The 24742-nt window shown below is 39.7% G+C and overlaps 1 long non-coding RNA gene across 2 annotated transcripts in view; it reads right to left on the bottom strand.

The window, feature by feature from the left end:
- Positions 1–3937: 3937 nt before the first annotated feature.
- LOC138358050 (uncharacterized) overlaps positions 3938–24742 on the bottom strand; it is a 351893-nt gene continuing 331088 nt past the window's right edge. For both annotated transcript variants that reach the window (XR_011225218.1, XR_011225219.1), the window contains one exon: positions 3938–4046. This is a non-coding gene — a long non-coding RNA (uncharacterized lncRNA). The remainder of the gene's footprint in view (positions 4047–24742) is intronic.

The following is a 24742-nucleotide window of genomic DNA, read 5'->3' as shown; positions in this document are numbered from 1 at the left end:
TGACGATAATCTCCTTCAAGAGATTGAGCCTGCTCTTCCCTCCTAAGTTCGTCGCTATACATCCCTGTACAACTAATATGGAAGAAATATCCAACAAGTACAACTCCAAGGTTTGCCAGAGAGCAAACGTATTCAGCACCAGGAACACCTGCTCCGCCTCCACCACTCGAACCACCAAACTACCTGTCCGTCGCCTGCTCATCGCTGATTGGCCGGTGGTCAGTCGCGCCTGCTCCTCCACTGCCACACTACCTGATGTCTGGGGCCGCCATGACCTGCAGACCTCAGAATATCCAGTGCTTTCAACAAGTTAACACATCTCGTTGGTAGACTAAGCTCTGGCTTACGTGTACTAAGAGAGGTGGCAGCTTAAAGCCAATATTCCTGCACCCATATTTGCATTGTATATTGTTCACTTGTTATTACTCACTTGTCTTAACGTAACTTTTCATTTTGCCATTTGATTATTCTTATTATTTTGATTGATTGATTTTATGTTCCAATTTGTATGTCCATTTTATTCATGTTTTGCTTTTCTAACGTAATTAAAATCTCATTGTTAAATTTACTTGTGTTTTGTGTGTCTTCCCATTACCTTACCACAGACGAAGTTCCAGATTTTCTCTTTTTTGTTTCTATATGTGATGAGGCCATACCCCTAGCTTTTGAAACAGCCGAACACCAACGCGTTACCGTCACAATATATATATATATATATATATATATATATATATATATATATATATATATATATATAAAGTATATATATATATATATATATATATATATATATATATATATATATATATATATATTAGTATATTTTTTTTTTTTTTTTTTTTTTTCACAGACCAACATCACCTCAGCACTGAAACAAGGATTATCAAGAAACTAACAACATTATATGGAGGACCTATGGCAATTCCACGACCAAGAGATGGCTTCCTGAACCTTGCAGGAATTAACCTCACTGAGGACCAAGTCACTCTCCTAAATCTGGGCATAAACTGTCATGTTATGTCCAGACCGAGTGAAATGGCCCGGAAAGTAGAGTTGGAAATTCTGTTGGACGACATATTCGACCTCGAGACACAAAAGAAGGTCACTACCAAAGATACCTTACAAGCAGAACTTATTGCAGAAGGAGGAAAGAATCGAGGCAACTACAGAAGCACCATACTGTCCCCCGAGCTTAAAGCGGCAGCTAAAAGCCTTCGTGAGAACAAGGAGATAGTTGTCAGGAGAGGTGACAAGTCGCCAATATATGTCATTCTTAAAAAAGACGAATATCTGGCGAAAATGGACATCATACTCTCTGACCAAACTAAGTTCCAAAGGGTAACGAAGGACACTACAGCCGAATTAAAAGCAAAGGTCAACAAACTGATCGAAACCGTGAACGCCAAGAAATCCGGACTCCACCTGCCAAAGATCATTGGGGAATATAAACCTGGATATGCGTATGGAAATGTCAAGACGCACAAGCCTGGAAACCCACTTCGGCCAATCATTAGCCAGATACCCACACCCACGTACAGACTGGCGAAGCGACTCAACGGCCTGCTGACTCCGTATGTTCCTTGCGCCTTCAGCCTGAAGTCTCCAAAGGAATTTGTGGACTTACTGCGGGGCACACGGGCCACAGGGATAAGAGCCTCGTTGGACGTAGAATCGCTGTTTACCAACGTACCTGTGGACGAGACAATCGGAATGATAGCCGACAGAGTGTATCGTGATCCAGCCTGTACTCCTCTTGACATGCCAGAAAGTATTCTGAGGAAACTACTCCAAGCTTGTACTAAAGAGGCACCCTTCTTGAGCCCGGATGGGCACATGTATAAGCAAGTAGATGGGGTCGCCATGGGTTCTCCCCTAGGTGTCCTGTTTGCAAACTTCTACATGGGTACCATCGAGCAAAAAGTCTTAGTCGACATGAACTTGAAACCGGCCATATACTGCAGGTATGTTGACGACATTTTTACACAGGTACCTGATGTCAGACATCTGCAGGAGCTGAAGGAGGCATTTGAGCAGAGTTCCGTGCTGCGTTTCACTTACGAGACGGAAAAGGATGGGAAGCTGCCTTTTCAAGATGTAACAGTCATGGAAAAGGGCGGAGGTTTCCACACTGCAGTCTACACTAAGGAAACAAACATAGGAATGTGCCTAAATGCCAACAGCGACTGCCCCGACAGGTACAAGAGGAGTGTTGTTAACGCATACGTCGACCGTGCTCTCAGCCACAGCTCAGAATGGAAGCAAGTCGACGAAGAACTCTGTAGGGTAAGGCAGGTCCTAGTCAATAACGGCTTCTCCAATGGTTTCATCGAAGACATCATTAGAAAGAAAGTGAAAAGCCATGCAACCTCTGAAGAGACAACTAACACAACACCTATACCCCCTATTAGACTATTTTACAGGAACTTCTTTTCCACAGCTCATAAAACGGAGGAAAGGGTCCTGAAAGATATTGTTAATAGAAACGTTATCCCTACAGACAAAAATCAGAGGATACAACTGACGATTTACTATAAAACCAGAAAAACGGCCAGCCTACTCATGAGAAACTCTCCAGACACAAAACAGAACGCTTTAAAAGAGACTAACGTCGTCTATGCCTTCAAATGCCCACTTGGGGACTGTAAGCTCCAAAAAACCCAGTATATAGGCAAGACAACAACATCTCTTTCTAGGCGTTTAACGATGCATAAGCAACAGGGCTCCATTAAGGGACATATAATCTCTTCCCATAACCAAACCATCGCCAGAGAAATCCTAGTAAACAACACAGAAATCATCGATAGATACAGCGATAGTAGGCGGCTTGACGTTTGCGAGGCACTACACATCAAGAAGTCAACACCAGCAATCAACAGCCAATTATTGCACAACTATATTCTACCCACCTCAAGACTCCGCTCCAATATAGAAGCATCAAGAAAAATGGACCAATAGGCTTTCTACAAACACTTCTATTCAATACCCATTGTTTCTGTTCTGTCTTGTGTTGATACTTTTAATACCCTATTAATATCCCCTCCTGTTCTGTCTTGTGTTAATGCCACATCACCCTTCCCACCTCACTCAAATGTAGATATAATATCAGAGAGACGTAAGTTCTAATCAGTTGTGTATTTGTGAAGTCTTTGAAAATGTAATAAGTTTTACGAAACGCGCCCGTGTCGCGTCAGACTAGAAATAAAAATGAATTTTGGAGAAGTGATTTTTGATTTACCTCCAACAGTGAAGCGTAATGTACGAAAGATTGAGAAAATTCGTGTTAGAATTATTAATCTTACTTTTTCGGTCATATTTAATAATATATATATATATATATATATATATATATATATATATATATATATATATATATATATATATATATATATATATATATATATATATATATATATATATATATATATATATATATATATATATTTATTATATATATACACACAGACACATATATATAGATTCTATATAGACATTAGAGAAGATTCAGCGGTACGCCACCAGGCTCGCCACCATTTTCAGTATTCGTCATATCCAAGTCTGTTGTGTGATGCACATGTCTTCTTGCTTCACCACCCTGTAATGAAATATTGTTTGTTACTAATTGTTTTCAAAAATACATAAATTATTTTATTATATAATATTTAATTTATTAATTAAACACCCTTTCCATGTTATAGAAAAAAAACTAAAACAAGAATCTATATAAAACAATATTATATCCTGCATTATTCCAGCCCATTATTAGAGATAGTAGCCACCTCTTATTTTGGTTTTCTTTCATTATTAGTGCTCTGAAAATTAAATATATCTACATATTTAGTCAAAATCAGTTACATTATTTTATCTTATTCATAGCATAAATGTTCTCAAAGATTACTAAAAAGAGATTGAATTAGACTACAGCAAATTGGCAAACTTTATCTTGTATCTGTTTCCACCGAGTTTGTTTGGGGCGTTCTTCAACATATCAGCAATACTTGTCTCAACATCTCTTTCAGTTGCATTAGTGTGGGTGTTGATACAGGCTTCTGGAAATTTATAAGAATTAATTAATATATATATAATTATAATTCACTTTGTTGGGAGACAAGAAGCCACAGAGTAATAATACATTGTTGGCGTTTATTGAGGTGTTCCCCTGTTCTCCAGTCTTCCTCCGCCCCTCGTCCTTCCCACCATTCCCCATTCCACAGTCCTCTCGTCCTTCCCACTTCCCCGTCCCCACAGCCCTGTCCCATCGTCCTCCTTACCATTTTCCCCTCCCCTGTCCCTTCTTCCTCCCCCACCATCTCCCATTCACCTGTCCCTTTGTCCTCCCCAGCATTCTCCATTCCCCTGTCCCCACCATCCCTAACTCCCCAGTCCCCTCGTTCTCCCCACCATTACCCTCTCCTCTGTCCCCTCATCTTCCCCACTATACCCCCCTCTCGTCCTCCTCACCATTCCAAACTACCTCATCCGATGCATTCTATAATAGTCTGATGCTTCCATCAGAAAATTGGGAACATCAAATGATCTGATATTCCCATCACTGAAAAATAAGAACAGCTAAAAAAATGAAATGAAAAAAATAAAAAAATAAACTATACTCATGAAATGAACAGTATGGTAAACAACACAGCTCAATTTCAATGCAATGTCACACAAAATTATTAAATCGAAATGAAAATAAATTGAAATCTATGAAAATTAAAATTATCAATGCAATCGGAAATATTGAAATAATATCGCAACATAATATAGTGTGGGTTGCTCTTACGTGCAACAGACGGTGCTGTTTTTCAAAAAAGGCATGGTTTTACCTGTCACAAGTGTGGCATCTGTACTTATACTCACGAAATGAACGGTATGGTAAACATCATAGCTCAATTGCAATGCAATGTCACAATAACATTTAATAACAATAATAACAATAACATTTAAATATAGTTTAAGATATAATCTAGAAGAAAATAAGGACATTGAAACGGTTCATGAACTCGATTTCAATAAAGGACACTATGGGGAACTTTGAAAAACAGTTAATGAGTATAATTAGACAGACTTGTTGCTAGGCAGAGGAGTAAATAATGAGATATATGGCAAATTTTGCAAAATATACAATGAAGGCACACAAACATTCATACCCAAACAAAGCAAAATGCTAGGTAGGAACAAAGCAGTTGGCCCGTAGGGGAAAGGAGATACCCACAAGACTGGAATACAAGTCATTAACAAGCACACAAGTACTACACCACACAACAACCGCACTACTACCAGAACTGGACGAATCACTACCAAAACAACACACCCAAAATGGAAATGGAAATAACCAATCACAGGTCAGAGAACTACTGAGATTCTGTGACAAATTCTCGCTCAATCGGCAGATAACAAAACGGACTAGGAACGAGAACACACTCGACCTCATATTCACGAACAATGATGAGCTAATCAGAGACATTACTGTCTCAGACACTACGTACTTGGACCACAAGCTCATTGAAGTGCAAACTAACATCAATAACGGTAGTAGGCCCAAGAGAAACAACAAGCGAGAAGGGCTATTCAATATATTTAATTTTAATAATAAAAGGATAGACTGGAAGAAAAAAAACAGGGAACTTACAAGCATTCACTGGGAAAATGTTCTAGGTAATAAAAATCCTACACAAGGAAAAGCAAAAACCACTGGATTGTATTGGACCTATTCGTACTAGTGAAGGTTCATATACTGAGGATGACAAAGAAATTAGTGAAATCCTAAAAAAGCAGTATGAGGACATGTTTAGCACTCCGATACAAAGCATGAAAGTGGAGGATCCGGACAACTTCTTTATGGGTGATATCCAAACCCCTGTAAATATAACTGATATCAACACGAGTGTGACAGATTTTGAAAGAGAAATTGACAATGTGCCCATGCATTCAGCCCTGGGTCCAGACTCATGGAATTCAATATTTATAAATAAATGCAAAGTGCAAGTAGCACAGGCACTCAGTATAGTGTGGAGGAAGAGTTTGGACACGGGGGCGATACCAGAGGCTCTTAAAGGAGCAGACATAGCTCCTCTACACAAGGGAGGTAGTAAAGCATTGGCAAAGAATTAGAGACCAGTTGCACTAACATCCCACATAATAAAATTATTTGAGAGTGATCAGGAGTTAGCTTACTAGTTTTATAGAGACCAATGACCTCCACAATCCAGGCCAACATGGATTTAGAGCAGGAAGATATTGAAATATCTCTTACAGCTATCTCTCATGTCCTCTACTTGTACAGTACAGCTACTTGACCATTACGACAAAATCACCGAGATATGAGATAATGATGATACTAACCTCATCTACTCAGACTCCAACCCACTTATATTAAATAATGATGTAAACAATAAATTAAAAAAAAATCCACTTATTAATGTCAACCAACAAACTCACACCAAACATAGAAAGGACCTGCAACATCTTACTTGGGAGCAAATCAACAAATGCAATTCATCTACAGTTACACAATGTTAACATCAGAAATAAAAAAGATGGTAAGTTCCCTGGTCTATACTTAGATCTGCCCGAAACGCTATGAGTGCTAGTTGCTTTACAAAAATGTATAACTTCAAGTCACTGTACTCTCCCCCAATGTATCTTCTTGTATATAAAGTGTGACGATAATCTCTTTCAAGAGATTGAGCCTGCTCTTCCCTCCAAAAATACGTCGCTACAAATATATAAAACTACTATGGAAGAAATGTCCAACAACGACAACAACATCTCCAAGGTTTGCCAGAGAGCAAAACGTATGCAGCCAGGAACACCTGCTCCACCTCAAACCGCCAAACTACCTGTCTTGTCGCCGGCTCCTCGCTGATTGGCTGCGAGTCTAGCTGCAACTGCACTCCACCCACCATACTACTTGATGTCTGGGGCCGCCACGACCTCAGTCTTCAGAATATTTAGTGCTTTCATAAGGTTAACACGTCTTCTTGATAGACTAAGCTGTGGCTTACGTGTACTAAGAGAGGTGATAGCTTAAAGCCAATATTCCTGCACCTCTCATTTATTGTATATTGCACAGCTTGTTATTACTCACTTGTCTTAACGTAACTTTTCATTTTGCCATTTGATTATTCTTATTACTTTGATTGATTGATTTTATTATACGAATTTGTATGTCCATTTTATTCATGTTTTGCTTTCTTTAACGTAATTAAAATTTCATTGTTAAAATTTACTTGTGTTTTGTGTGTCTTCTCCTTACCTTACCACAGACGAAGTTCCAGAATTTCTATTTTTTTTTTGTTTCTATGTGACGAGGCCATACCCCTAGCTTTGAACAGCCGAACACCAACGCGTTACCGTCACATATTATATGGGGGCCTGTCCGGGAGCTTCACTCAGATACTGGTGCCAAGTGGTAATTTATGGTAAGCGTATTTAACTTTGTTAACGTAGCTTTTACTATTTTTCATATTCAATTTCATTTTTTATATGGTGCGGTGTATTGTGCATTACGAGAGTAACATATGGTGAAGGTGAGACAACTTTGGATTACGTGGTGACTGTAGGCCTCAGTCATACTCTTAATTGGTCATCTCTCCCTCCGTGTTATTACTCGTTTTTACCATCTTTGTCCCTTGGATATTTCTCATTTTTGACAGATCATCATATTGGTACCCTGGTACTGTGGTCTGCCCCGGGTCAAGTGCACCCAATCTTCTGCAATCTGACTGTAGGAGGACAAAGAGGGCCATAGTTCCTCTAGCTCGAACTTTAGTTGCTGAATTGGGACCTCAGCAGCAGTTCTCGTCACCAGTTGACACCTTGCACCCCTACACGTCAGTCAGAGATGATGATACAAACAACGGTAGGGAATTAGCTTACTTTTTCAGAGCACAAAAGTTCGCTAATTCTGTAAGTATCATATTAATTTAAGTAGGAAAAACTTGCTTTATGTCCTATAGAGACTCGGCAAGGTATGCCTACATCCTTGGACTACCAATTTTACTTTTGAGGCAATTAACTGTTTCATATGTTTTCGAAACTCTGTTTCATTTGTTAGTAGGATTTTCTTGCCCTTATCCTCTTACATGAGTACCGGGTACAAGATTTCCTGCGCCTTTGATTTAAATTAATCATTTAACATCTTTTACTTAACTTTAATTGTTAAAGATCCCACAGGATAGGTATCAGTTGCCACGTTGTCCTGTTTCTGACATTCACTATAACTGAATATTCGTGTACATTTATTTGCTAATTTCACCATGTTTCGTCTCCAAGCTTTCCGTGCAGATCCAGCTGGTACAATAGGGACTTTAAGTCATGCCAAGAGAGCTGAATTACGAACTCTTGCACATGAGTATCAACTAACAGTTCCCTACCAAGCCAACAAGAGTGACCTACATAACCTGTTGCTGGATCATTTCTTAGAGCAAGGTAAGATAGACTCTGAAACTCATGAAACTTACTATATTGCAGATAAAACTGACTTGGCAACGATGAAACTCAAACTAGAGCTGGCCAAGATTGAACGTGAGCAGCAAAAAGAAGCGGCTGCCAAACGAAGGGAAGAACAAGAACGAGAAATCGCCCTCAAGGTACGTGAAACTGCCTTGAGGAGGGAAGAACACGAACGTGAGGCTGCCTTGAGGAAGGAAGAACACGAACGAGAAATCGCCCTCAAGGAACGTGAACTCGCCCTCCAGGAACGTGAGGTTGCAATGCTCCAGGAGCGGGAACGCGTACAGCTTGAAACCAAACGACGCGAGTTGGAGATGCAACGGGAACATGGCAAGCAACAAGCGACTCTGGCTCTAGAGTGTCGTCAACGAGAATACACGTTGGAAACTTCACACCTCGCTCAACGCCAGCAAGCTACTGCCAATCTTCCCGTCAGTTTTAATATATCACATGCAAGTAAGTTAATGCCATCCTTTGTAGAAGCAGAAGTTGATGTGTTTTTCACCACCTTTGAAACCCTTGCTAATCAACTCAGTTGGCCTGTCGACCAATGGGCCACACTTCTCAGAGTCCATCTTACAGGTAGAGCTGCAGTCACACTCAGTACTTTGGCGTCTGAGAATGACTACCAGACTCTGAAACAAGCAGTGTTGGACGCCTACCTCCTTTCCACGGAAAGTTATAGAAGGAAATTCCGTGACCACCTGAAGGCAAGTACCACTACCTTCCTCGAGTTTGCTAACACAAAACGGAGATATTTCATGAAATGGCTGGAAGCAGCACATGTCTCTACTTTTACAGAACTCGTCAACCTGATGCTAGTTGAAGAATTCTTGAGGCGTGTGCCGCCTCCTGTCCGTCTCTACTTAGCAGATAAAGAAGAAACCGACTACCTGAAGTGTGCTAAGTCGGCTGACACTTACAGCCTCATCCACCGGCTGACACCCGAACCATCCTCCAGTAAGAAGTCGTGGTACAGTTACGAGAAAGTGAGCCCCGATCAAGCTGGTTCGCAACTGTACTGCAAGTATTGTAGACTCTATGGACATACCATAGACAAGTGTGGTAAGTCTCAATAAAAGGGAACCACTGACCCACAGAAATCCAAACCAACTCCTCCTAAGTCCGGTAAGCCTGTGATGAATGTTGGTGTTAATGTTAATGATCTTTCTCTTTTCAGTAACCACCTGTATACTGGAACTGTCTCTGCCAACGGTTCAAATCCGGAGGGACGTTTCAAATTGAAGATCTTGAGGGACACAGCGGCTGTTCAATCGATCATCTTGAAGTCGGCTGTGCCCAACATCGTCTATACCGGAGAAACTGTCTTCATCACTGACCTCACTGCTACCCCTCCATACCCTCTCGCCAGAGTCCACCTGGATTGTCCCTACGTGAACGGAGAAGTCCAAGTCGCCGTCAGGGAAAAGCCTTTTCCCATGCCTGGAGTGCAACTTCTAGGCAACGACTTGGCAGAAGACCTGCAACCGACCAACCTGATCGTCATGGACAAACCCCAGGTGTGTAACTCTGTGCCAATAAACCCTATTCTAGCGTATGTTCCAGCAGAGGTTCAAGAGAGTGATGAAGTTTCTCCTCCGGTTCTCGTGACCACCCGTGCACAAGCCGCACGTCCACAGCCAGCTGACTCTACTGCTACCGCTGTCCCTCAAGACCCTCAGAAACTACCCCCGAATCTGACCAAGTTGGAGTTCCGTAAGTTGCAGAGGGAAGATCTTACTTTAACACCATTGTTTTTCCAGGCTGAGACTCAACCCGACAGTATTCCTGGGTTCTTCCTAGAGAACGACTTGCTCTACCGCAGATATAGACCCAGTAAACTGAAGGAGGAGGACGATTGGGCCAACATCGAATAACTTGTGATTCCTACCAGCCTGCGGCCCACTATTCTATTCCTGGCCCACGGAGCGCTCTCCCACTACGGCTTCAACAAGACTTACCATGGAATTCGTCAAGACTACTACTGGCCTGGTATGGTAAATAGCGTCAAACAGTACGTAAAACAGTGTCATACATGTCAGATGGCAGGCAAACCGAACATCTCCATTCCCAGAGCGCCACTGATTCCCATACAGGTGCCTGCGGAACCTTTCCACAGACTTATAATAGACTGTGTTGGTCCTTTACCTCGGACCAGTTCAGGTAACGCCTATATCTTAACCATCCTGTGTCCTACCACCAGATTTCCCATAGCAGTTCCAGTGAAGAACATCACGGCTGCTACGGTTGTAAAACATCTATTGAAGATCTTCACTCAATACGGATTTCCCAGGGAGATTCAGAGCGACTGTGGTACCAACTTCACCAGTGATCTCTTCAAAAGGACACTGGAGGAGTTCAACATCAAACAGGTATTGTCCAGCCCCTATCATCCTGCTTCACAGGGTTCTCTTGAACGTAGTCATCAGACAATCAAAGCACTCTTGAAAAAGTTTTGTAGTGAAACCTCTAAGGATTGGGATAAGCAAATCGACCTTATAATGTGTATTTACAGAAGTCTCCCCAATGAGTCCCTAGGAGTATCTCCTTATGAGATGCTCTACGGCCGTAAGTGCCGTACTCCCCTTAAGGCTTTCAAAGACTCTCTCCGAGATGCCACCTTCAGTGAGCATCAGAATGTGCCCCAGTTTCTTCAAAACCTTCAACACATTCTAGAGAGAGTCCACCGTTTTGCCCATGATAATCTATTGAAAGCCCAGGAGAGGATGAAGACTCATTACGACCAGACCAGCAAAGTGAGAAAATTCAAGCCGGGAGACTTCGTCCTAGTATACTTCCCTATCCCAGGTTCACCTTTACAAAACAGGTTTTCAGGACCCTACCGCGTCAAAGAGTGCAGAAATAACAACAACTACGTTCTCGAGACTCCAGATAGGCGGCGGAAGACCCAGCTGTGCCACGTCAACCTCCTGAAGCAATATAATGGTACTCCTCCCACTGTCCTAATTAATTATTCCACCTTCACAGAACCCTACATCCACAGTGAGACCTTCCCAGCTTCTCCTCCCGAAAGCACTGACAAGGAGTCAGCGCTTTCTAATTCCGAAATCCTTAATGATCTTCCCAAATACTTTCAGGATAATCCTAGTGCACCTCTTGTCAAGATCTTCAGAGAACATCAGGAGTTGTTCCGAGATGACCCCCAAGAGTGTAATGTTACCCAGCACGACATCCAACTGCTCCCCGACACCCGGCCGATTCGTCAACCCTTCTACCGAATCAGCCCGAGCAAGAAGGAAGTCATGCGTGCTGAGGTGCAGTACCTCTTGGATCATGGACTGGCAACACCTTGTGAGTCCCTCTGGGCCTCACCTTGTATCTTGGTGCCCAAACCCCAAGGTAAGGTGCGGTTATGTACTGACTATCGTAAACTCAATAATGTAACTGTCAAGGATTCTTACCCCTTGCCAAGGATAGATGACATCCTTGACGCCATTGGTAGTGCCCAGTACTTGTCCCAAGTGGACTTGCTTAAGGGGTACTATCAAGTGTGTCTAACGGAGCGAGCTAAAGAGATATCTGCCTTCATCACTCCTTTTGGACTTTTCAGATATGAACGCCTTCCTTTCGGACTATGTAATGCCCCGGCCACCTTTCAGAGAGCTGTCAACCGTGTCATCCAGGGCTTGGATAACACATACGCCTACCTGGACGATATCGTCGTAGCCTCCAACACCTGGAGTGAACATCTGCTCCAGCTGCGACGTCTATTCTCCAAGCTCCTGACAGCCGGCCTCACCATCAACCTGGGCAAGTCCACCTTCGCGAAAGGTAAAGTGCGTTATCTGGGTCATGTTATTGGGAGTGGCAGCATAGCTCCGTTAGACTCACACACTCAAGCCATCCAACAGTATCCACAGCCTACCACCAGGAAGCAGCTCCTGCGCTTCCTTGGTCTTGCCTCCTACTACCGTAGGTTTGTGAGGAATTTCAGTACAGTCGCCACACCTCTAATTCTATTAACCAGTCCCAAGCAACGGTATAATTGGACCATGCAGCAAACCGTTGCTTTCGAACAACTCAAATTCCTCCTCTGTTCTAATCCCATTCTCGCCTCACCAGATATCACCAAGCCTTTCGTCCTTCATGTCGACGCCAGTGGTACCGGCGTTGGTGGTGTCCTGATGCAACAACGAGGCGAGGAGGTTCTACCTGTCAGCTACTACAGCTACAAATTGAAACCACACCAGAGGAACTACAGCACTATTGAAAAGGAGCTACTATCCATCCTCCTGAACCTCCAACACTTCGCTCCGTACCTACAAGGCGCCAGGTCTACAACCATCTTCTCAGACCACAACCCTCTCCGCTTCCTACATCAAGCCCAATTCACTAACCAGCGTCTTCTACGATGGGCTTTGTATTTACAAGATTTCAACCTGGAGATCCGCTATATCAAGGGTTCTGACAACACCATAGCCGATGCCCTCTCCAGAGTTTATGAAGTAGAAGCAACTCCATCCATTACTCCACCACATAACGACGTACTTCTTCCAGAACCGCAGGCTTCGGGGGAGAGTTGTGACGATAATCTCTCTCAAGAGATTGAGCCTGCTCTTCCCTCCAAAAATACGTCGCTACAAATATATAAAACTACTATGGAAGAAATGTCCAACAACGACAGCAACATCTCCAAGGTTTGCCAGAGAGCAAAACGTATGCAGCCAGGAACACCTGCTCCACCTCAAACCGCCAAACTACCTGTCTTGTCGCCGGCTCCTCGCTGATTGGCTGCGAGTCTAGCTGCAACTGCACTCCACCCACCATACTACTTGATGTCTGGGGCCGCCACGACCTCAGTCTTCAGAATATTCAGTGCTTTCATAAGGTTAACACGTCTTCTTGGTAGACTAAGCTGTGGCTTACGTGTACTAAGAGAGGTGATAGCTTAAAGCCAATATTCCTGCACCTCTCATTTATTGTATATTGCACAGCTTGTTATTACTCACTTGTCTTAACGTAACTTTTCATTTTGCCATTTGATTATTCTTATTACTTTGATTGATTGATTTTATTATACGAATTTGTATGTCCATTTTATTCATGTTTTGCTTTCTTTAACGTAATTAAAATTTACTTGTGTTTTGTGTGTCTTCTCCTTACCTTACCACAGACGAAGTTCCAGATTTTCTATTTTTTTTTTTTATTCTATGTGACGAGGCCATACCCCTAGTTTTGAACAGCCGAACACCAACGCGTTACCGTCACAAAAGAAAAAATAAATAAATAAACAAACACATAATAAATCAATACTTACTAAATTTTGTCTATTATGTAGCAAAGAAGCAGGTCTACAGAAGGCTTTTCTGTTGAGTTCGAAGCCCAGATTACTCGTGGTCTCTGAAATAAGTTAAGATTATAAGTATAAAATTTATAAAACCAAATAATAAATCCGGTATTGCTCAATTTCAGATGCAGACGTACTGAATGATATATCAGACTGTCAGCATCGTATTCGATCTGGAAGGTCCAGTGTAACGAATTTACTCAGTTTCTATGATCGAGCCACAGAGATCTATAAAGAATTCTGATCAAGAAAGAGATCTAGGGGTGGTTTTAGATAGAAAACTATAACCTGAGGATCATATTAAGAACATTGTGCGAGGGGCCTATGCTACACATTCTAACTTTAGAATTGCTTTAAATACATAGGTCAAAAAGTTTTAAAAGTTCCAGAAGAGCAGCCCAATGTGTCCCCAAAGAAAGCTCTCCCAGAAAAATGGATTAATAATAAAGTGACTTTGCAAAGGAAGAATTTGAGTTAAAACTAATGTAGAAATATGACCAAACCTAACCTACCCTGATAATTTTGGCAAACCCAATAGCTGATAGTACATGATAAATTTTTGAGCGGGAAGATCATGACTCTCACAGTTACTTGACCTCTATGACAAACCATGAAAATTACCTCTGCTGAAGAAATTGAAAAACTGCAAGCTGATGATAATAAAGTTTTTAACTGGGCAGAAGAAAATAACATGATGTATGTTTAACAGTGATAATTTCCAAATACTAAGGTGCAGTCAAAATAAAGAAATCAAACATTATACAGGCAACCTAGTTTAGATCCAAACTAAACCTCTTATCAAGTATCTATGACAATCATCACTTTAATGATCAAAATTGCAGATTTTATACTATTTTATTTTTTTTTTGAGATATATACAAGAATTGTTACATTCTTGTACAGCCACTAGTACGCGTAGCGTTTCGGGCAAGTCCTTAATCCTATGGTCCCTGGAATACGATCCCCTGCCGCGAAGAATCGTTTTTTCATCCAAGTACACATTTTACTGTTGCGTTAAACAGAGGCTACAGTTAAGGAATTGCGCCCAGTAAATCCTCCCCGGCCAGGATACGAACCCATGACATAGCGCTCGCGGAACGCCAGGCGAGTGTCTTACCACTACACCACGGAGACTGCTTCTTCATAGATAGTTCTTCAACTATAAACATCAGATGTCCAGAGTTGTTCAACATCCTCCCAGCGAGTATAAGAAATATTGCCGGAACAACCATGGACATCTTCAAGAGAAAACTAGATGATAAAAACTAACTACTGTAGTTCAATTGATCAACAGACTGTATATCATATGCAGACTGTATGTGGATCTGCGGGCCACTCCAAACAACAGCCTGGTGGACCAAGCTCCTCCAGGCTTAAAGCACAAAGTGGTCCACTGGCACTGGCAACTTCAACCATAAATGTTCTCAAAGATTACTAAAAATGATTGAATTAGACTAGACTACAGTAAATTGGCAATCTTAACCGTGTATCTGTTTCCACCAATACAGTACATGCTTCAACATATCAGCAATACTTGATATGCAAATATATACACATATATCCATATACAGTATATACACATACATATATCATACAAAAATTATAAAATTTACTTACTTAATATTACATTGCAAATATTCAAGGTTTTGAAGACAATTTTCTTATTGCGCTCAACAAGGTAAGGCTTGCACCACAGATTCTGTCAGGGGTGGAAGCGTATTAGCATTGTATAGAAAATATTTACCAAATAGTTTTAAATACATAAAACAACAAATAGTAATTATTGAATTATTACATTACGCTTATACTCGTACATTCTGTTAAAGAGTGTCAAATTTCTACATTAGACTACCATATTACCTATATTATTGTTAATAATGTATTGACAGATGCAATATGTATTAAAATTCTAAAAATAAGTCATGCATTATAATTCAGAATCCCAGTTAATATTATGAAATGCATCTGTAAGATTGCCTAAAGCTGATTCACTGTGTAGCCTAAATGAAAGTTTCTTGCTTTTTGGTGGTGTTATGTCCATGTTCGCTATGAGAAAGGTAGGATAGTGGTCAGTTGTTCTGTCGTAGATTATACCAGATACAAGGGGAGCTGTTATGTTTGTCCATATGTGGTCCAAAGTAGTGGCTGATGTTTGAGTGACTCGGGTAGGTTTTTTTTTTTTATTAGGCCTACAGTTATGAATGACTTTATAACCAGCTAAGTTGTAGAGTTGGGTATAGTCTTTATTTAGCCAAGTTTCTGTTAAAATAATGAACGCTAAGTTAGTACCTAGTGCTGTGAGTAATGCATTTAAATCGTCAAAATGTTTACCAAGTGATCTAACATTTTGATTGTAAACTGATAGACAGGTGCTATTTTGGAGTTTGTTTTTAGCCTTGTGTGCTGTGAAATACTTGCAATAATGATGTGCTGGTTGGTGTAGATATGAGGCAGAAGATTTTGATCAGGATCAATATCAGTGTGCATGGAGATGCAGAGGGATCACGATACAAGATACACAATAAAGCAAAACACAAGAATAAAAGCAAATGCAATAAAATAGTAACAATTTAGAAGTAAAATAAAGATCCAATAGATAGCCAGGAAGGACACAGAAGTTACATAAAATAAAAAACAAAAAATCAGTAAAGACTGACAATATAAATGTAAAATAAAAAATAATAAGAAAAATATAAATAATAATAATAATAATAATAATAATTTTTATTTAGGTAAGGTACATACATAAAGAGATTTTACAAAGTTTGTTGGCTTAATAGATAGAGCTAGTACATACAATGCCTTAAGCCACTATTGCGCAAAGCGTTTCGGGCAGGAAAAACATTAATGACTAAAGCTTAAAACTAATGGGTAAAAAGAATATAAAGTAAAATGTTTATATAAAGTTAAAGTTTATATAAAGTAAAATGATCTTGAAGATAATTAGCTTAGTAATGGTTAATTAAAATGTGACTTATAAAAACTCACAGGATGGTGCATACAGCTGATAAACCTCTTGTGTATCATGAGTGTGGAAAAGCTTCAGATGGTGCATTCAGATGATGAACATTACCTAGTTCCTTCATCTGGGAAGAATGAAGACATATTGGTGCATTCGGATGATAAAAACTAACTACTGTAGTTCAATTGATAATATAAATAATAAATAAATACCAAAATATAAAAAATACCAAAATAAATAAATACCAATATAAATTTAATAAATAAATACCATTAAACTATTTTCTGTTTAACTGTTAGAAAAAATCAATTAGATATATAGAAATAAATAAAAAAGATTACATGGATAGTAAAATCTGGAATCCCAACTACAATATATATAGATGTGATAGAGAAACTAGGTCAAATGGAGGAGTAGGTCTGTACATTAAACAGCACCTGACGTGCACAGAGCTACTAAACTCAATGTGGTGGTAGAGGTTCTTGGAATTAAGGAAGAAAAATAAACCTAATTATTATTCTAATATATAAACTGCCTGATATAAAGGTTGAGGAATTCACAGACAGCACATACTGTGCCGGCATCAACTGCCGTGCCTGCCTCACATGCCGTGCCTGCCTCACATGCCGTGCCGGCATCAACTGCCGTGCCGGCATCAACTGGTAATTTAAACAAAAATAATAGGCACCACACAGCAGATTGATGGCACATATAAGAAGGTGGTGGTAGAGGTTCTTGGAATTAAGGAAGAAAAATAAACCTAATTATTATTCTAATATATAAACTGCCTGATATAAAGGTTGAGGAATTCACAGACAGCACATACTGTGCCGGCATCAACTACCGTGCCTGCCTCACATGCCGTGCCGGCATCAACTGCCGTGCCGGCATCAACTGGTAATTTAAACAAAAATAATAGGCACCACACAGCAGATTGATAGCACATATAAGAAGCCCACCACACACTACAACCACCACCACACACTACTGTTATTATCTCACTCTACAACCTGCACCACACACTACAACCACCACCACACACTACCACCACACACTACCACCACCACCACCACCACCACACACTACAACTACCACCACCACGCATTACAACCTCCACCATTACATATAACAACCACCACCATGTGAGAAATCTTTAAGAAATTCTGATAAAGAAAGAGATCTAGGGGTGGTTCTAAATAGAAAACTATCACCTGAGGACCACATAAAGAACATTGTGTGAGGAGCCTATGCCATGCATTCCAACTTCAGAATTGCTTTTAAATACATGGATGGCGAAATACTAAAGAAATTGTTCACCACTTTTGTTAGTCCAAAGCTAGAATATGCAGCAGTTGTGGGGTGCCCATATTGGGGTGCCATCACATTTAAACCAACCAAGCCCACAAATACGTCAACATGGACCAGCATTACACCATCTAACATACTCTGTCAGATGTAACAACTAAATTTGTGAATTCAAGACCTAATCTATTGTATAACACAGTGTTAGTACGAGAAAAACATTACTTACATTCGAAGCCGTGTTTTAAAATGGCAGCGATCTTGTGGTACTGACGCTCCAAACTGTGTGTTCGTTTGCGTATGATGAACGTGTGACAATTTACTACAACAATTATTTAATTATTCTTATTCTTTATTTTACTATTTTTAGGGTACATGAAATTTCAAAATTATTTATACAATATAATATAAATGCATTGTCAGCCCCTTATATATTATGGAAAATACGATGCCATGAACGAAGTCAAAGTGAAGTTGAAGTCAAAGTCATTCGCCGAACGTATTAGTCATTTTTTTTTCTCACAACTTCAGGATAATCCTTGGGTGCCCTCGTACCACAAAGATACTTAATATGAGAAAGGAACTTAATATTCTGAGCGTTGTTGATCGTGTTACTGAAATTAACTGTCAAATTGGTATAAAAATGCTTAGGCTAACTCATCCTAATCCTTGCACAAAAGCCCTCCAGAATTTCTTTATTGAAGATCAGCATTGTTCCAAATGGATAACAAAAACTGGAACAAAACTCAGAATGTATGAGGTTCATGATTTGTACCAAGAGAAACAACAACGGCACTTTCCTGCACCGTGGGAGGTTACACCCTTTCCAGTTTTAATCCCTCCCTTTCCATCCAAGAAGGAAATTAGAGATCAGCCCAAGCTTCGTCTTGAGGCAAAGCTCAATGCCTTAAGCCATATTGATGCTCTGTCCACAGAGCATTCTCTCTCTCAAATTATATACACTGATGGTTCCCTACACCGCACCACGGGCGCAGCTGGAAGTGCAGTTGCCCTGACAATGGGCGATGGCCTATACTTTGAGTGGGGAGTCCGTATAAACAACTGGGCCTCTACCCTTCAGACTGAACTATTTGCCTTGATCCTTGCACTGAAATGTGTACAAGTCTCAAAACTTGATACATTAATTGTAAGTGACTCCTTATCATCCTTAAGTGCTCTCAACTCTTTAAGACATAACTGTAACATGCTCGTGTCCGAAGCTAGACACAAATACAACAAAATTATTAAGGATGGTAACAGAGTCCATTTCATGTGGTCTCCATCTCATGTTGGGCTCCGAATGCATGATAGAGCTGATAAGTTAGCCAAAGAATCTGCCTTTAAAGGAGCCGTTGAGTGTAACCTTGGATTGTCAATGAGCAATCTGAGAGCAGCAGTACACCGAGAACTTCAACAAGATCTTGTAGATCTGAGGCAAAGTGAAATTGACACCAGTAATTCCATCTATCATCATACTATCATGCAAGAGGAGCCACACATCTATGGATCATCCAATAAAATCAGCAGACTTCTAGATGTTACTACTGCTTGGCTTAGACTCGGTTACAAGTATCTCTGGGAATTCTCATTATCTGCTGATGTAGACCTGTCCAAATGTAAACTGTGTCAACAAAATTATTCGCACACCCTCCGTCACTATGTGATGGAGTGCGAAAAGATACGTGAATTTTTATACGATTTAGATATGCGAGTTTGCTAACCGTAGGTAGTAACTAAGTGATTGTAACCTATCCACCGCTGCCCACTGGATGGGGGGCGGTGTGCAGGACAAACATATAAATTTTGACACTAGCTCTCCACATGTCAGTTGCTTAATTTAGAAACTGTACTTGAGGTCGATCTCGAACCCATTGTTGATGTGATGACTTATATTGAATTTTGTAACTAGCTCATCAAGATTGTAACTTGCTTAGCTAAATGAATTGTGGGGTTCAGTCCCTGAGCCCATTATGTGCCTCTGTAACCCTTTCCACTACCGCCCACAAGATGGGTATGGGGTGCATAATAAATGAACTAAACTAACTAACTAAACGATAGGGGATAACAACCTAACCTAACCAGTTTAAGATAAATAGAGATAAATTTATAAGTTAAGATAAATTCCACAAATCAACAACCCTGTTACTGACCCAGTATTTACCCAAGTCTTTCCTAAATCTAAACTTATCCAATTTATACCCATTGTTTCGTGTTCTATATTGTGTTGACAATTTTAATACCCTATTAATATCCCCTTTGTTATATCCATTCAGGAAATTGTGGTTGATCTTGTAGCGTGTAGATTATCCCAATAATATACTCGCTCCAAATACATTGTTAATATTCCTGTCAACCTTTGGAGATGAATGACGTGAGGCGTTGCCCGGGCAACACGGTGAGGTGTTGCCCGAGCATATAAGTAGCAGAATAGCAAACATTAACTAGTCTACTTTCAAGTGTGGTCATAAGCAGCAGAATAGCAAACATTAACTAGTCTACTTTCAAGTGTGGTCATAAGCAGCAGAATAGCAAACATTAACTAGTCTACTTTCAAGTGTGGTCTAGAGCAGACACTTGCGAGATTCTGTACCGACGCTCAGTGCGCTCAACTCACACCAAAGTATCACATGTGTACTTCTGTATATTCGACCAAATATATATATAGTATCTTAGTGTCTGTGTTTATTGTCACCATACTTTACGTAACAATAGAACCGTTACAATCTCGAACCCATTGATAATGTGACGACTTATACTGAATTTTGTAAATATATTATCAAGATTGTAACCGGCTTAGCTAAATGTATTGTGGGGTTCAGTCCCTAAGCCCATATATGTGCCTCTGTAACCATTTAGGTTACAGGGCAAAAACATAAGAACAAAGGTAACTGCAGAAGGCCTATTGGCCCATACCAGGCAGCTCCTATCTATAACAGATAACATAACAAACATAACAACAGTAAAAACATTTCGTGTGTGCTTGACGCTCACTGATATGTTCCAGCGTTGTTTTATATTTGGTGCTATTCTATCTTACGCTTTGTTGATCTTTTTTACCTACAGGCTCATAGAACATTCTATTGCGAACACATTGGCACAAAAATGAATGACGTACATAGAATAATAATGTCAGGAGAGTGAAATAAGTATAAACTTTCAAAGCACCGTATCGCACATGTGTCGTCCCATCATTGATACTGGGTAACAGTTCCGCCACTTCCAACACTCTTGCGGGTGGGCCGCGACCATTATTCTACGTTTATATTCATATCACCGTGTTGGAAATTTCATTGCGAGTCCATTGATACCAAAATTAACGCTGTAGGACAAGTGTGGAGGTGATAACAATCCCAAGAGTAAAAACATTTTGTTGCTGTTGGGTGCTCATGGCGAGTCATCTACGTAGTTATTTATTTGCTGCTGGTATCCCTATACCTTCGTGACTTTTTTTAATGATGTTCTTCTAGAGAATTTTATTGCGAATACGTTGGTACCAAAATGAAATACGTAGCTCGAGAACTAAGTTCAGGAGAGTAAAAAGAGTATACACATTTTTGTTTTGACGCTTAAGTGACAAAAACGCCGCGCGCACATACCACTAACATTATACTGTGTGACTCACTATAGATGTAAAGTGCCTTGTATAGTGACTGTTGTGAGCCTCTTGTAATGTCACTTGTGACACCTCTTTGTATCACTTGTGACACAAATATATTATATTATATATATTATAGGGTACAAATACACAAATCACAGTACAAAAAGCACATTTAATATACTGTCCATCATACAATTATCACACATCCAAACAATGTGATGTGGTAAACTACTCTACTACTAAACTACATATTCTACAATCTGATTCTGCCTATTGCTTAATTTAGAAACTGTATGACCAGACCACACACTAGAAGGCGAAGGGACGACGAAGTTTCGGTAAGTCCTGGACCATTCTCAAGTCGATTGTCGACTTGAGAATGGTCCAGGACCGAAACGTCGTCATCCCTTCACCTTCTAGTGTGTGGTCTGGTCAACATACTTTAGCTAGGTTATTGTGACTCATCGCTTGCATAGAAACTGTAATTGTGGTTGATCTCAAACCCATTGATAATGTGACGACTTATACTGAAACGCTTTGCGTAATAGTGGCTTTAGGCATTGTATGTACTAGCCCTATCTATAAACTCATTACTCTTTGTAAAATCTCTTGTATGTATGTACCTTACCTAAATAAACATTTGATTTGATTTGAGTATTATAAACAACAGAGGTCCCAGGACAGAGCTTTGAGGTACTCAACCTACAACATTTTCCAACTCTGACTTAGCCCCATTTATACTAACTCTGTTGAGCGTTGACCATTTATACATCAACTCTGTTGATGTGAGCACTTAATTGGCGGTCAGTGGTGGAGCTTAATTCTTAAAAAGCAATATATACTTTCGATCGTGATTTAGTTTAGTCTGCCGTTTAAAGAAAAAAAGAGCATATCAATGTTGTATCCCAGAAAACGAATTTATCATAAACTCATGTATTTGTCTTTTCATATTGAACTGCATTCATATTTTTAATATATAACAATATGAATATCCAAATTTCTGTAAATCCCCTACCATGTTGGAATCTATGGAAATGAATGAGCAAATGTGCTGGCTGAAGGTGCTGAAGGAAACCACATTGGTTTCATTTTGGATACAAATGTCCATGGAGATTCAGAATGGAAACTAATTATATAGTTGAACCTGCAGAGAGGAGTTTAAGAATCTGTGTTGAGAGTGATGGACACAGCCTTCACAATTATACTTCAGAGAATGTAAACATTTAAGAGTCATTAGAAATATGTGTAGAATAATAAACCCTACATTGTTTGAGTTAGGGAAAACACCATTTGTCATATAGATACTAGCTGTTCCTAAAGATTCACCCATTTTGCACCAGCAAGATAACATATAAAATTTTAAGGGTTGACGAATGTTAATCTTCTTGTTTAATAAACTGTGCACTTGAGACATAGTTAATAAGAACACGCCAATATATAAGACAACAAAAAGTTTTCAGATTCTTTCACACCGCTTTCCAGCAACTTTTATAATTTATATAAATTATTTTAGGGAATAATACATAAATTATATATTTAAACATGATATTAGTGTTTATTGGAATGCATAAGGAGTCAAATTGTGTAAAAAGAGCGATTTTTAGAAAATTTGGAAAACTACTTTTTTCTGATCATACATTATAACTAAATGGATTTTGAACGTTTCACTGAGCCAATAAATATCATTCACAATTTATTAATGAATTTTACAAAATAACACCATGAATTTTATATTTAAACATGTAAAAACTATTTGTTATACATTAGGAACAAAATAGTTGTAGAAAAACAATTTATTATAAAACCTTTGAGTTTGGATTTTTTTATTAAAAGTTTCTCAAAGGCTCTCCTGCACCATTCTCAATGCAAATCATTCCCACACCTATGGGAAGAGATAGACGAACGTTTCCTAGATGATTTGTGTTTGCTGGGTGTTTGCCTTCTCTCTCTCTCTCTCTCTCTCTCTCTCTCTCTCTCTCTCTCTCTCTCTCTCTCTCTCTCTCTCTCTCTCTCTCTCTCTCACTCTCAATATTGATGTGGGTTGGTTTGGGTTATTCGTGTGGACTCGGGAGATATGATCACCACATATAAGTTTCTCAAAGAAAATGATAAGTTATATAAGGACATTTTATTTAACACACAAGACATCCATGCAGAAGTGAGGTTTCCCTTTAATGGCTGTGCACATAACAACGTAAAATTAAAATGTGCAAAGAGGTCTCGGAGTGCTATTTAGTCAAGAAATGATACAAAATTGTGTTTATTGACTAGTGAGAGGCCGTAGCAGGTATGGTGTGGGATATTGTGGTCCTTAACCTAGTCATGCGATAGACAGACAACAACAATAGGTACTCCGCTCGAATGCTCGCTCCCGCAGTCATGTGGTAGTGGCCCTCACGCCTATTTGATTTGATAGAAGAAAAAAATGAAGACTAGTAGTCCCTGTTTTTTAAGATGAAAAACTTTAAACTATAAAAATGTTTGACTGACTGACTGAGTGAATGGTTTTCTGGTCAGGTCTGCAGGTCTACAAGAAATAATAGTAATGTAGGAAGCGAACATATCTCCTCAGCTCTTCTATCTTCCGCAAAGCCTTTCCTCCCAACACAACCCTATTAGTTCATGCTCTCGTGTTTCACTTTTTGTTAAAATTAAATCTACACACGTGATATGAAATGTGAATTTTTTTTTACATTATGCTATGTTATCACTGCTTGAATAAAATTATTAGGAGTGCTGAACATTCTGTGTCATTGTCTTGCTACGATATTACAAGTCTATGTTTTCGCTGGGGCTACTGTTGCGCACAGTCATCTCGCTAAGGCGGGTCGGTGTCAGAATTGTCAAAATGATGTACTTTGCATACATCAGATCTTTAGTGGCTTATGCTGCACCGCTGCTTGTTTTGACGACTGAAAGGACTTTGATAATACGAATAGTAATTGCTGACATTGTGCATATTCTCAGAACATAGTTTCTGCAAAAAAAAAAAAGTAAATTAGATGCGAGCTGTGATATGAAAACAGAAGATGGGTGATGTGTTGGTTATTGTGTGGACACTGAAGATATGATCACCACATATAAGTTTCTCAAAGAAAATGATAAGCTACGTAAGGACCGA

Source organism: Procambarus clarkii, chromosome 81, assembly GCF_040958095.1.
Source record: "Procambarus clarkii isolate CNS0578487 chromosome 81, FALCON_Pclarkii_2.0, whole genome shotgun sequence".
In the NCBI taxonomy this organism is placed as follows: domain Eukaryota; kingdom Metazoa; phylum Arthropoda; class Malacostraca; order Decapoda; family Cambaridae; genus Procambarus; species Procambarus clarkii.
This window is presented reverse-complemented; position numbering and strand designations above follow the sequence as displayed.